Raw genomic sequence first — 12,416 nt, forward strand, 5'->3', positions numbered from 1 at the left:
AGTAGCTAAATACCTTCCTCGCCCAACACTCCTCCCCCATTTTTTTCAATCGCTTCTCAAATTTTATCTCGCTGCTAGCTTCCCTGCCCTCAAATGATGTCCATCCCATATCACCTTGCACTCCCTGATTTGGTGTATTCCCGTGAGCTCCTAAGGCAAGCCTACCTATTTCACGTTGCTTAATTTGTAATCTTGCTTGAACTTCTGATCTCATGCACAAGACCGCATTGCCGAACGTCAGAGAAGAAACCATGACCCATTTCCATATTCCTTTCACATACCTATTGTAATTCCACAGTGCATTCTTTTCATCACCGCTGCATTCCTGTTACTTTTAGTCGTCGCGTATATTTCATGTTCCCTTAGGTACTCGGCCCCATTGCTTATCCATACGCCCATATATCTGTATTTATCTGTTTCTCTAGCGTGACCTGCTGTTTTCTAAGCTGACAACTTTCATTTTCATTAAAAAGCATGGCTGCTGATTTTTCCTTACTGAATTAGAAATTCTACCTATCTCCCTTATTACGGCAGCTGCCCATAAATCTCTGAAAATCTTCCTTGTTGTCGGCCAATAGCACTATATCATCTGCGTACATCAATGCTGGTTGTGCCTGTTCAACGAGTTTTCCTTGTTTGGCGAAATAGAGGCTGAAGCCCAGTCCACTTCCCTATAATTTGGCCTCCAATCCTTGTAGGTTTGGTTACAAAGAATACCCCTACCTAAGCCTCCGTTTTACCTCTGCAGGCTTGGATACCTGTTTTTCTCACTATATAACTACCTTGTTACCTTTCTAGTTATCCTTTAAAATATTAGTGGCTCCATCTTCTACGCCTAGTGTATCTAGTATTCCCCACAATATCTCGTGAATCACGCTATCGTAAGCTCCTTTATTATCCAAAAATGCTAGCCACAGGGGCCTGTGTTCTTTTTCCGCTATTTCAATGCACTGCGTCAGTTGGAACAGATTGTCTTCCAACCACCTGTGTTTCCCAAACGCATTCTGCAGTTGCCCACGCACCCGCGTATCGTCTATCCATGCCTGCAATCTTTCCTTTATAATCTGCATCGTCAGCCTGTAGACCACTGATGTTACTGTTATACGACGGTAGTTGTTTATGTCAGCATTGTCCCGCTTTTCTTTATGGATCATGCTGATCCTGCTAAGTTTCAATTCTTCGGGGACTTCACCATCGAATATTATTTTGCTCACTGCCTCTCTCAAAGCCTGCCTAGACTTCGGACCTAATGCCTTTATCAGCATAATTGGAATGCCATCTGAACCTGTTGATGTACTACTAGGAACCTCCTTCTTAGCCCTTTCCCACTCTCGTTGTAAAAATGAAGCCATTCGCGCTACTGGATTGATCCTTGTCTATTGTAGTGAATAAAGCACTTCTTTGTTGAAATTTTTCTGTCACCCTTGTTCTTATATATTCAATATCTTTCTCCCCTTCTTGCCTACCACCTTGAGCTGTAGTTATAAGCCTCTGCTTTAGGCTCGTCTCAATTCTTAGGGAGTTTAGATGGTTCCAAAATTTTGCAGTTGCCTTTCCATCTTTTTTATGTACTTCTGTCCGCCACTGAGCTCTTTTTCTTCTAATCTTTTCATTGATCAGAAGGGATGCATCCCTGCTACAACTTAGAAAGTGTTCCTAATTTCTTTCCAAATCATGTTTCGGTTCACACCACTGCTTAGCACATCTGGGTTCCTTAGAGGCTCCTTGATGTCTTTCTATGGCTCTCTTACCTTCCTCATTCCACCAACTTTTGGGTTTGTGTCTTCTTTTCCGGGGTGACTTGTCACGTGCCTTAGCAAGCTCTTGCTCAAAGTCTAATTAGAGTCGTGTATGTCCACACTCTTTTATTACCCTCCGTGATCACTTTCTCAATTTGTTTATAGCTATTTATATTTGCCTTTCTGAATAAAAATTTTTCAGTAGTTGCTCATCTTCTTTCCTTCCAACTTTCACTGCTCTTCCAAAACTTACCTTGATACGTTCGTGATCACTACCCAGACTTCTGGAGCCACCTTCATCTATGTGCATATGAAGGGTGCGTTGAAAAGAAGGCTGCTACACCTACATGCTCGTCCGACCAAGCACAAGGAAAACCACCACGCGCAATAAACCACCGCCTGATTGCGAAGTTGTATTCACGAATATGAAAGGCTTCTCCCAAGAAAAATCATCACAAAGCCGAAAGGCATTTGGTGACACGTATGCTGATGTTACGAAAAAGAAACGTGGACAGCCGACTGGTACATCGCTTTTTTCAAAACCACCACAAAGCGTCTCCCAAGATTCATCAGCCGAGTACAAGCATCACCAGTCTCAGCCACTGCAACACTACAGGGAGATCTGCGAAAGGCAACAACTCGGAAACACAGTCCAAGATTTTGCACGCATACTGCTTCCGATGCTGTTCGTAGCTCTCAAAGCCCTTGTCTGCGCAAATCCTTCGTCAAGAATTATCCCAGAGGTAGAAGCAATTCTTACAATGAAGCCGCTGGTGTCGACGTCTTACGCTCCACAGGGGCGTTCTCCCTAACCGTAGTAATCATGGCTTCCACAACGACATCTCTACCTGAACTGAACATTCTCAGAATCGTCCGCACAAGCACCACATTCCAATAGAACGCTCGCGGCCTTCGCTCGAAGCTCTCAGACTTCCGGTGAGTGGATCGAGAATACTGCTTCCTATTTATCGTCATTTCTGTCATTTTTGAATCACGCGTCGACCCAAACTCCTGAATGAACGTATACTATTTTCATCACTCAAAGCAACCTGGCAGTATCGGCAGATTACTAATCGGCTTTTGTGAAGACATTCCAGCCTCTTCGTTAGACATCCCACCCCGCAGCGACAACGAATATGTGTGTGTCATAAAGATAATTGGTAAACAGGAATACACTCCCATTGAGGTATACCTGGAACCAGGCAGGCCTTTCAACGCTTCAAGGCTTGAAAACTTGATTTCAAGGACACCTTCCCCACACATCGTTTGGGGAGATTTCAATGCCCCAGTGAAAGTTGGGACAGCTCACACACTTTTTCTCGAGGAGCTAAGCTTGCAGAGCTGCTCTCAAAACATTCAATTGAACCTCTAAATGACGGCAGCATTACCTACCTACGAAGCACCACAACTATCAGCAGCATCAACGTGACCTTCGTAGCACGTTCAGTCGCTCGCAACATTGACTGGTTCACCAAGTTCGAAACGCATGGAAGTGATCACTACCCAATCAAGATATTAGCTGCTGGAGCAAATATTACATGATGGAGAACCGTCATGAAATCCACAAATTGGAATGCGTACAATGACGCAGCAGAAAAGGGAATCACTGCCGTTACAAAGGGTGATGAACTATTCGCTACGATGGCTCATTGCCTATAAGAATGCATACACGTTTCAACTAAAACGACAGATTTCCGTCAAATGATGAGAAGTTTGAAGGACTGTATGCTATTCGCAGGCGAGCAGAACCAAAAGTCCTGTGCACAAAGAGTTCAGAAGACCTTCAAGCCTACCGACGGACACAGCGTCATATTTGGCACTACCTGGATAATTGTAGCCGGCAACGGTGGCCCGAATTTTGCTTGACAGTAGATGTTCGTCAACCTGTGTCCAAAATCTAGCGAGTTTTTAGAGGCATGCGCATGCCACTCCAGCAGCTTCACCCTTTCGCTGCACTCTCTCTGCACGAATGAAAATCTCTCAAAGAGCTCCCAGAAAGATATTGCGCACTACTATCAACAAATTCAACGCTTTGGACCTCATCTGCAGGTAACCAGCCTGGAAACTGATGGGCGGCAGTGCCATCGCAAGACATACCTTTTACAATTAAGGAACTGAACATTGCTATCGGTGAGTCAAACAGGCGCACATCACCTGGCCACAACGAAGTAACCTATGAAGCCATTGCAAAGCTACCCCACGCGTCCCGCCAACGATTTTTAGATTATAATTTCTCGTGCATGCCTGGAGTGGTCCCCGCTGAGTTGAAGCTTGCGAAAATAGTGCGCATTTCGAAACCTAGTAAGCAGCAAACAAGCTACACCTCTTTTCGGCCTGTCGCCCTACTCAGTTGCGTTGGCAAACTCATGGAGCGAATGATAGACAAACAATTGGCATGGTTCTTAATAAGCCAAAACGAATTTGCGCGAGAAATAAATAGGTTGTGCCAAGGCTGGTTGGTTAACCTCAATGTCATTGCACTTGTGTTTTTCCTTGAAAAGGACCTCTCCGTGGGTCGAATCCCAACAGCCGTATTCCTTGACATCCAGCAAGCTTTCGACTCATTTTTTCACCATGCCATTCTCGCAAACATGAACGATCTTGGCCTAGGAGGGAATCTATACAAATAGATTGAGAACTATCTAAAAGAGCGGGAACTATATTGTTACGTCTACGAGGGGTTTATTCGAAGCAGACGTGACGGTCGACTCGACGGTATACCGCAGTGAACGGGCAGCAGCGAGCTTCTTCCACCAACTGAACGTCCTCCTCTTCTGCTACCACCATGTTCCCCGCTACACAGGTGCACATACCTAAATTACACATGTGGTAACATTTCCCTCCGCGTAGACGAGGCCCACTGGGCGAGTCAAACAGTCTCTCGAGGAATAAAGCGCTTCAAACGTGCAACATGGACAAGTTCAGTTTTTGCAGACCGCCGGCCGTTTGAATGGAGACGCGCTATGCGGTAAACTAAATCACTGATACGGTCTACAACAAGATAAGGTCCCGCATAGTGCGCTAGCAGTTTCTCGCTCAAACCGCGTTTTCTAGTTGGTGTCCAGAGTAACACTAGGTCGCCGCGATTGTACGTCACGTGTCGGCGTCGGCGGTCAAAATGTGCCTTCGAGCGGTCTTGCGAAGCAAGAGTGCGCAAATAAGCAAGGCGTCTAGCTTCTTCTGCCCGACAGATGATCTCGGATATGCAGGGATCATGATGGTCCAAACACGGGAAGATTGTATCCAGGGTATGACGAGGTGGTCGAGCATATAGAAGAAAGAAAGGACTGTAGCCGGTAGTTTAATGCTGAGCGGTGTTGAATGCATATGTGATAAAGGGTGGAATGCTGTCCCAGTCCTTGTGATCGGATGCAACATACATAGACAGCATGTTCGAGAGAGTTCTGTTCGTTCGTTCAGTTAGACCGTTCGTTTGGGGATGGCATGGCGTAGAGTGCCGAAACCTTGAAGCACAGACACGAAGCATCTCTTCCATCACGTCTGCTGTGAATTGTCGGCCACGGTCACTGATTACGATTTTGGGAGGCCCATGTCGAAGAATGACAAAACGTAGCATGAAGGAAGACACATCAGCTGCAGTTGCCGATGGTATGGCAGCGGTCTCGCAGTACCGTGTTAAATGGTCGGTGCAAACGACTATCCAGCGATTTCCATTAGAAGACCGGGGAAAGGGTCCAAGGAGGTCAATCCCGACTTGCTCGAATAGAGTTCTAGGGGGCGGCACCGGATGTAATCGCCCTAAAGGAGAACTTGTTGGGCGCTTATGACGTTGACACTCGTTGCAGCTAGACACGTATTGTTCCGTCGTGTGGCGCATTTTGGGCCAGTAGAATCTTTCTTGAACACGGCAAAGAGTTTTTGCTGTGCCTAGATGACCGGATGTTGGGTCATCATGCATAGCCTGCAAGACATAAACGCGAAGACTCTTCGGAACCACCAGAAGATATCGTGAGCCAGTGTTGGTGTAGTTCTTTTTGTAAACTAGCCCGTCTCGGATGCAGAAGCGCGTAGGCGATGATTTTGGTTTGGTAGCAAGAAGCTGTTGTATGGTGCTGTCCCTTTGTTGCTCATCCTTAAAGGTCTTGTTATCAGGAAATGGTTGGTCGAGTGATGCAATGTAGGTATCGAAGGTGTCCGCGTCACATTCCATCGTTGGAAGCGGTAGTCGCGAAAGACAATCTGCGTCAGCGTGACGTCGGCCGCTTTTATACGAAACCGTGAAGTCATATTCTTGTAGACGAAGTGCCCAGCGCGCCAGCCGACCAAATGGGTCACGCAGATTAACCAACCAGCAGAGAGAATGATGGTCTGTCACGACGGTAAAGGGGCGTCCGTACAGGTAGGACCGGAAGCGCTGCACTGCGAAGACTACTGCGAGGCATTCTTGCTCTGTGACAGTGTAGTTACGCTCGGACTTGCTGAGCGAGCGACTTGCATACGCTACGACGTGTTCTTGATTATCCAAGCGTTGAACCAGGACAGCACCTACACCAATACCGCTGGCGTCTGTGTGAATCTCAGTGGGAGCGAGAGGATTGAAGTGTTGAAGAATACCACCATGTCCCCCGCTACACAGGTGCACATGCCTAAATTACACATGTGGTAACAATATATATGCACTACAAATAGTCCAACACAGTTCTGTAAAGTAGAAAAGGGTGTATCCTAGGGGGCCGTGTCCAACCCGCTCCTTTTCAACCTTACCTGATACACATAAGTCTTTTCCTGGAGGAGTGCACATCACGATTTCCGCCGATGACGTGTGTATCTGGAGCGCTTCAAGGTCACGTTACATCACGAAACAGTGACTTTAAAAAGCTTTACAGAACATCTCCGCATATTTAGCTCCCCGAGGCATGCACCTTTCACCAGAAAAGAGCACAGCTTTTGTTTTCACGAGAAAGAAAATGAGCAAGTATGCACTGCTCCTCGGTGGACGGCCGCTGACCTATGTACGCTCTCAAAGACTTCTGGGATTCATCTTTGACCGAACTTTTTCCTGGTCTCCTCAGGTGAAGAAACTTTAAACTAGAATAGTAGCAGCAACTCAACTCTTCAAATTCATGATTGGAACATGATAGGGATGTGGATGCCGCTCAATGGTACTGCTTCAGAAAGCATACATTGAAGGAACATCACGCTATTGTCTACCGAGGCTTTACCGATTATACCCAGTAAATTAGAGAATTTCGAAAGCTGCACGGAACAGCTGCCTACGAATATGTCTAGAGCTTACGAAGCGCTCATCAGCATTGGGAAGTGTAGCGGAAGCAGGATGTCTCCCACTAGATGTCATCTCTACCCAATAAACCATGCGTACTCTTAGCGACATGTATTACAAGGTAAAAAGCATTTCATGTACCGAGTTCACCTAACGCACAGCAATTGTGCGTTAGGCCAAGCTGTGCGAATGCATCAACTCTCCCCTGTTGACCAGCGAGAAAAATTATTGCGTGCAACATTTCCTCTCGGGGCACTAAAGCCTGTAACTATAAAAAAGTTGTACCTGGCATCAATGAGTCCAAGAGACGAATGCCACAGACTGCGCTGATGCAGACTGCTCTCCTCTTTTTAGCCGAGAACTATGCTCAGGACTCGCATATTTACACTGACGCCTCAACCACTCAGGAGGCTTCTGCTTACGGACTTTATATCCCTTCTACAAGACAAACGCTATCCTGTCAGCTGCGACGGAAGACAAACTAGATAGAAGCAGAACTTCGTGGCATCAAAGAAGCTTTCCTTTACATCTTGTGCCAAACGCCGGACCGATGGGTCACTTCCCTGACTCCAAGTCAGCACTACAGATATTGTTCAGCCTCCAAAGAAAACAAATTCTCACCCCATTTTATTCGACATAGCATACTACATCACCTGGCTGTTACTGCAGGGAACGTCATCACATATCAGTGGATACCGGCTCGTTGTGGCATTTCCGCCAACGAAACAGCAGATGAAGCAGCACACAAAGGTCTTTGACACCACAATTACACACGAATATATTTCACTAAATTAGATGCAGCTCAGATGGCTAAAAGACTTGCGATTGAAGAAAAAAAGAGAAGCTGGAACTTAGGACACATCATTATGCCTTCCTTTACTCAATCGACCCCTATCTGAGAACAAGACTGTCATTCAAAACTTCTCGCTATCTGGAAACGCTATACCATCGTCTACGTAATAACGGTGCCTATGTTAACAGCCTACGGTACTGCTTCGGTAAGTCAGCGAGTCCAGATTGCAACAACTATGGCTCCTTCGAAAGTGTGGAACATATATTGTTTGAGTGTAGAGCGTATGCTGATGAGCGTGCGCTTTATGAACATTGCATGCATTCTATTACCGAGAGCTTTCTCCCTTGACTATGTATTGGGACCTTTAGCCTGCCCCATTTTAGCCTGCCCCACTTGTGTGCTATGAATCTTTTGTTTGCGTACATGGACAACATCGGTCAGCTGTAGAATTGACAAGCTATAGCTGTAGCTTGACACTACATAAAAAAACTACGAACGGAGGTCCTCATTCAATGGTCAAATGGTCAAAGAGGTGGCCATTTCCTTTTTTTATTCTCTTATCTATATATACATTTTGTCTTTTTTCTCTCTGTCTTCCTATTCGTACTTTCAATCCTCAATCCCCCTCCCCACCCAGAGTAGCAAGTCAGCGAATTTTAAATGCCGGCTAAAATCTTTGCATTTCAAACAAGAGTTCTCTCTCTCTCACACACTATGTCAACAAAGGCTTGGCTGTTGGATATCAATCGGGTCCGCTTGTCACGGCGATGAAACGCATGCGACTGGGCGACGCGTTGAGAAACATGAAAACCTGAGCAGGCAGCTCGATGCAGAGTCCGGGCTCGTGGCCCAATGGCTGTTGCTCGCCTGTCGAAACTGATGTCCACAGGCGCTGTGGTCGAGTTCAGAACCAGATAGCCCCTGTCCTCTCGAGTGGAAACGTGATGGAAGGAGGCCCTGGCCGTTTGAAGTCTTGGAGGATCCGGACTGACGCCCGACAACCCAACTTCAGCGCCTGGTCCGGTGACAACCTTCAGCTCACCACGTTCTCTTCGAGCTCCCCTCCTTCCATGTGGATCCGAATCTTTCTTGAACTCCAGCCCACTTGTCTCGTTCCGAGTGGTTACGTCGACACTTCGTGGCCACGTCAAAACTTTGTGATCGGTGCCAACTGGTTCTATATATTTGATTTCCTTTTGTTTTGTTCATATCGCGCTGCATCCTCGTGCTTTCGCATGCGAAGTATTCAGCGTCGTCGTCGTCTACGGAGTCCCACACGTGCACCATGACATCTGTTCTGTTTTTCGCAATGGCCACTGTTGAAAGACACGCACTTCAAAAGCACATCACCCTCTTTCTATCAGAGGTTCCAAAGCACACCTCAAGTTTCAGTTCTTGAGATAGCGCAAGTGCTACTTATCCGAGAGAGGAGGAGGAGAATGCAGAAAAACTTGTAAAAATACATGATATGGAGTTGAAGGTGGGCTTTTCAGTATGTATATATGCGCCCATACAGAATAACCAGCTCAAGAAGGTACCAGCGTTGAAAACAGCTTAATACTTGTTGAAGCTCGCCCAGGAGGAGACAGCACAATGCCAGACTATTTCTGCTTGAGCAGCCAGAAAACATCGTTTTTCGTGGGGGATTTGTGTACGGGGAGCATTTCCTCTGCTTTAGATTCCTTAAAAAACCGCGAGTCAAGGCAAGGTGGTCGCGTGTAGGGAGTAGTTTTTCGAACGTTTCTGTCTCGGTGCGTCAGGAGAGAATGCTTTCGGTTCGGGACAAGGTGTTCTTTCTCTTTGGCTGCAAATACTGCTGAGCATCTACGTGGTCGCACGTGCGGACGTAGACGCGCATTTCAGCGAAAGCGCAAAAAATTTTCTTCGCCCTAGTGGTAGTAAAAATTTTATTTGCCCAATAGATTCGGCCACGTACGTCCCAGGGTCCCCGCGCGACATCCGCTGCGCTATGTCTTCATGAGTTCATGTAGTCGCATGACGTGAACAGCCCGGTCTGTGGCGTTCTTTTGCTAGGCCGGGTCCGTCGAGCACAGCAGGGTCTCCCATTTCGTCCACTGTCGGGTCCAGAGAGAGGGGGGGGGGGGCAGTAGCCGCGATCGCACCAGCCACCAGCCTCCCCCCCAGAAGCCTGTCCGCACTCACTTCCCCTGTCTTTTGTGTTCGCCGTCCACCTGCTCTCACCAATTAGGACATTTAAGTGAAACCACTGTGACCAAACTTATACTATGGCAGAGTTTTTCTGCTTGTAAAAATAAAAAAAGTAATGACCACGCCTCCCTATCTGGTGTTACTTGAATCAACCATCCCCTGCTCCCCCTCCCCCAAAGAGTGGCTGGATCCGCCTTTGATTTCTTCCATGTGGTCAGTGGCTGCGGACCCCGCGGGGGGAACGTCCACTCGGCATTCGAGGAGGATGTGGGTAAGGAAAGTGTGGGGGTGGGTGCATTTAGCACAAGACAGGAAGTATGCTCCCGGGTTGATGCCGGATAGCAAGTAGGGGGAGGAATGTGTGCAGGTCTGGAGGCGGCGGTACCACATTATCTGATGAAAATTGTCCAGGGATCGTTGGGGTGGAGGGTATAGCTGGCATTCCGCACAGTATGCTTCAGTCATTGTTACGAATGGTGCAAAAAATAAAAAAAACGGAACACAGAAGAAGACAACCACACAGACATGGGCGCAGGACTCGCAAAGAAGTTTATTTACATTCACTCACACAGACATACAGGCACGTGGTTCAAAAATCATGTGAAATTAACAGCACGAAATGTTTGTCATAAATTCCAAATCAGATGTCTCCTTTTGTTGCAGGGCGATAGATGAAATGCTGATACAGAAGCTAATGTTAGACATGTGCAAAAACTCTATTGTTTCCGAGTTGTTTGATCGTTACACCTAGCAATGAGGCTAGTTTTTTTTTCAAACTGAGGGACACGGCCACACTCCCTACAGGGAGCACTTACATGTGAAATGACACTGGTGCGAACATCCGCCTCATGTCCCCTCATTCTCAGATTGACACGCCTACCAGTTTTCCCTATGTAAAGCGTCAGAAAAAAAAGGAAACCTGCCCACAACCCCCTTGGCGCAGCCAACAGCTCTTGAACTGAGCCTGACACCGCATCCTACAGCCTCTTTCTCATTTCTTACATTACCTTTTTTGCTTACACGCGCACAATCTTGTGTAGTAGCTTAGTTGCGAGTCCAGCGCCCGTTCATGTGTGGTTTTCTTCTGTGTTCTGTGTGTTTTTTGTTTGTTTGCGCCGTTGACATCTATGAACAAACACCAATTCGCTGAACTCTCAGTGCTATGCTTCAGTCATCTCGCTGAAACAGTGAATGTGCTCCCAGGAAGAGCTGAACTTGGAGTTCACCGCCGCCCGGTTTATGAGACCTTGGGCATGGTCTCTGGAGTCTTTGTTGACAGTATTTTTAGAGTGCGCAAGCACCCAGGTCAACGGCACATGGCGCGCCAGATTTTCGGGGGCGCGCTGAGTATGCCAAAAGCTGTCTCATGAACGAGGCCTCGCGCGAAATTTATAATTGTGGTTTATGAATTGGAAAGGACCTACAGGTATCGGTGCAAATGAGGGCAAGTTCTATCGCCGCTTCTGCCGTTTTCTCTACGTGCGAAAAGGTAAATCCGTCTACTTTAGAATGCCATGGCTTGAGCATTGTTTTTTTTAAAACCAGCGGCTCTTCAAGGGTCTTGGACTTACGAAAACGGGCATAAATATTTGGTACATAGCTGTGTTGGCTGTCGACTTATGTTTTGCGCTTGTGATCAGGTGATTGATAGCAAACGAATACGCGGTGCGACATGACATAAATATATTTTGGACAGCTCAACTTGGTGCATCTAGTATTGGGAAATATATTTTCACAGGTATTGACACTTGGTGAGAACTTACATTTGAGCTGTACTATGAGATTATTTACAGAAATTTTGGATCAATGAAATAATCTGTAAATTCTTTTGGGTATTTACATATTCGTACAATGAAATATTTGGTTGAGATGAGTTGTCAAGTAGATCAGTGTTGTTATGTGTGTTTCATAGGCCCAAAATAACGCGTGCAACCATGTAACCGGCCAGGGTGACTTAACAGGTTGATCTTTAATGTGCTATGAAATCCCACATGGGCCAATGTGCAATGGTTAGGAATGTATTAGCACAGTGCAAGGAACAACACATGTCAAGTAGTTTTTATTCACCATGTGGAGCCGGAGGAGGAATAATTGAGGAAGGACAGGGAATTCACCATGTGGGCATTCAATTACACTAGTACAGCTGTCCAACTATTTTTTTTGGTTGACAGTCGTATGCACTGATGATCACTGAGTGTGTTAAAATTTTTCAATGCAGACAGAGTGATTTGTAAACTGCAGTGCTGAAATGTTTTGCGCACCAAGCGGCAGTTCTTCAAGGTAAAAACTTTCCGAGAGGGGGACTTCTGTGATGCGCGTCACAATGAAGGAAGAAATGCCAGACTGCACGCGCGGGGCTGCGCAGAAGACGACGATGTTGAAGTCGTCGCATGCGAAAGCACAAAGATGCGGTGCGACGTGAACAAAATAAAAGAAAAATAAAAGAAAACCAATGGGCATTGACCACGAAGTC

General features: G+C 46.5%; 1 pseudogene; it reads left to right on the forward strand.

Moving 5' to 3' along the window:
• The window catches only part of LOC142788947 (transient receptor potential cation channel subfamily M member-like 2), a 1,303,464-nt pseudogene that overhangs the window by 669,729 nt on the left and 621,319 nt on the right, over positions 1-12,416 (forward strand).

Source organism: Rhipicephalus microplus, chromosome 2 (assembly GCF_043290135.1).
Source record: "Rhipicephalus microplus isolate Deutch F79 chromosome 2, USDA_Rmic, whole genome shotgun sequence".
NCBI classification, from domain to species: domain Eukaryota; kingdom Metazoa; phylum Arthropoda; class Arachnida; order Ixodida; family Ixodidae; genus Rhipicephalus; species Rhipicephalus microplus.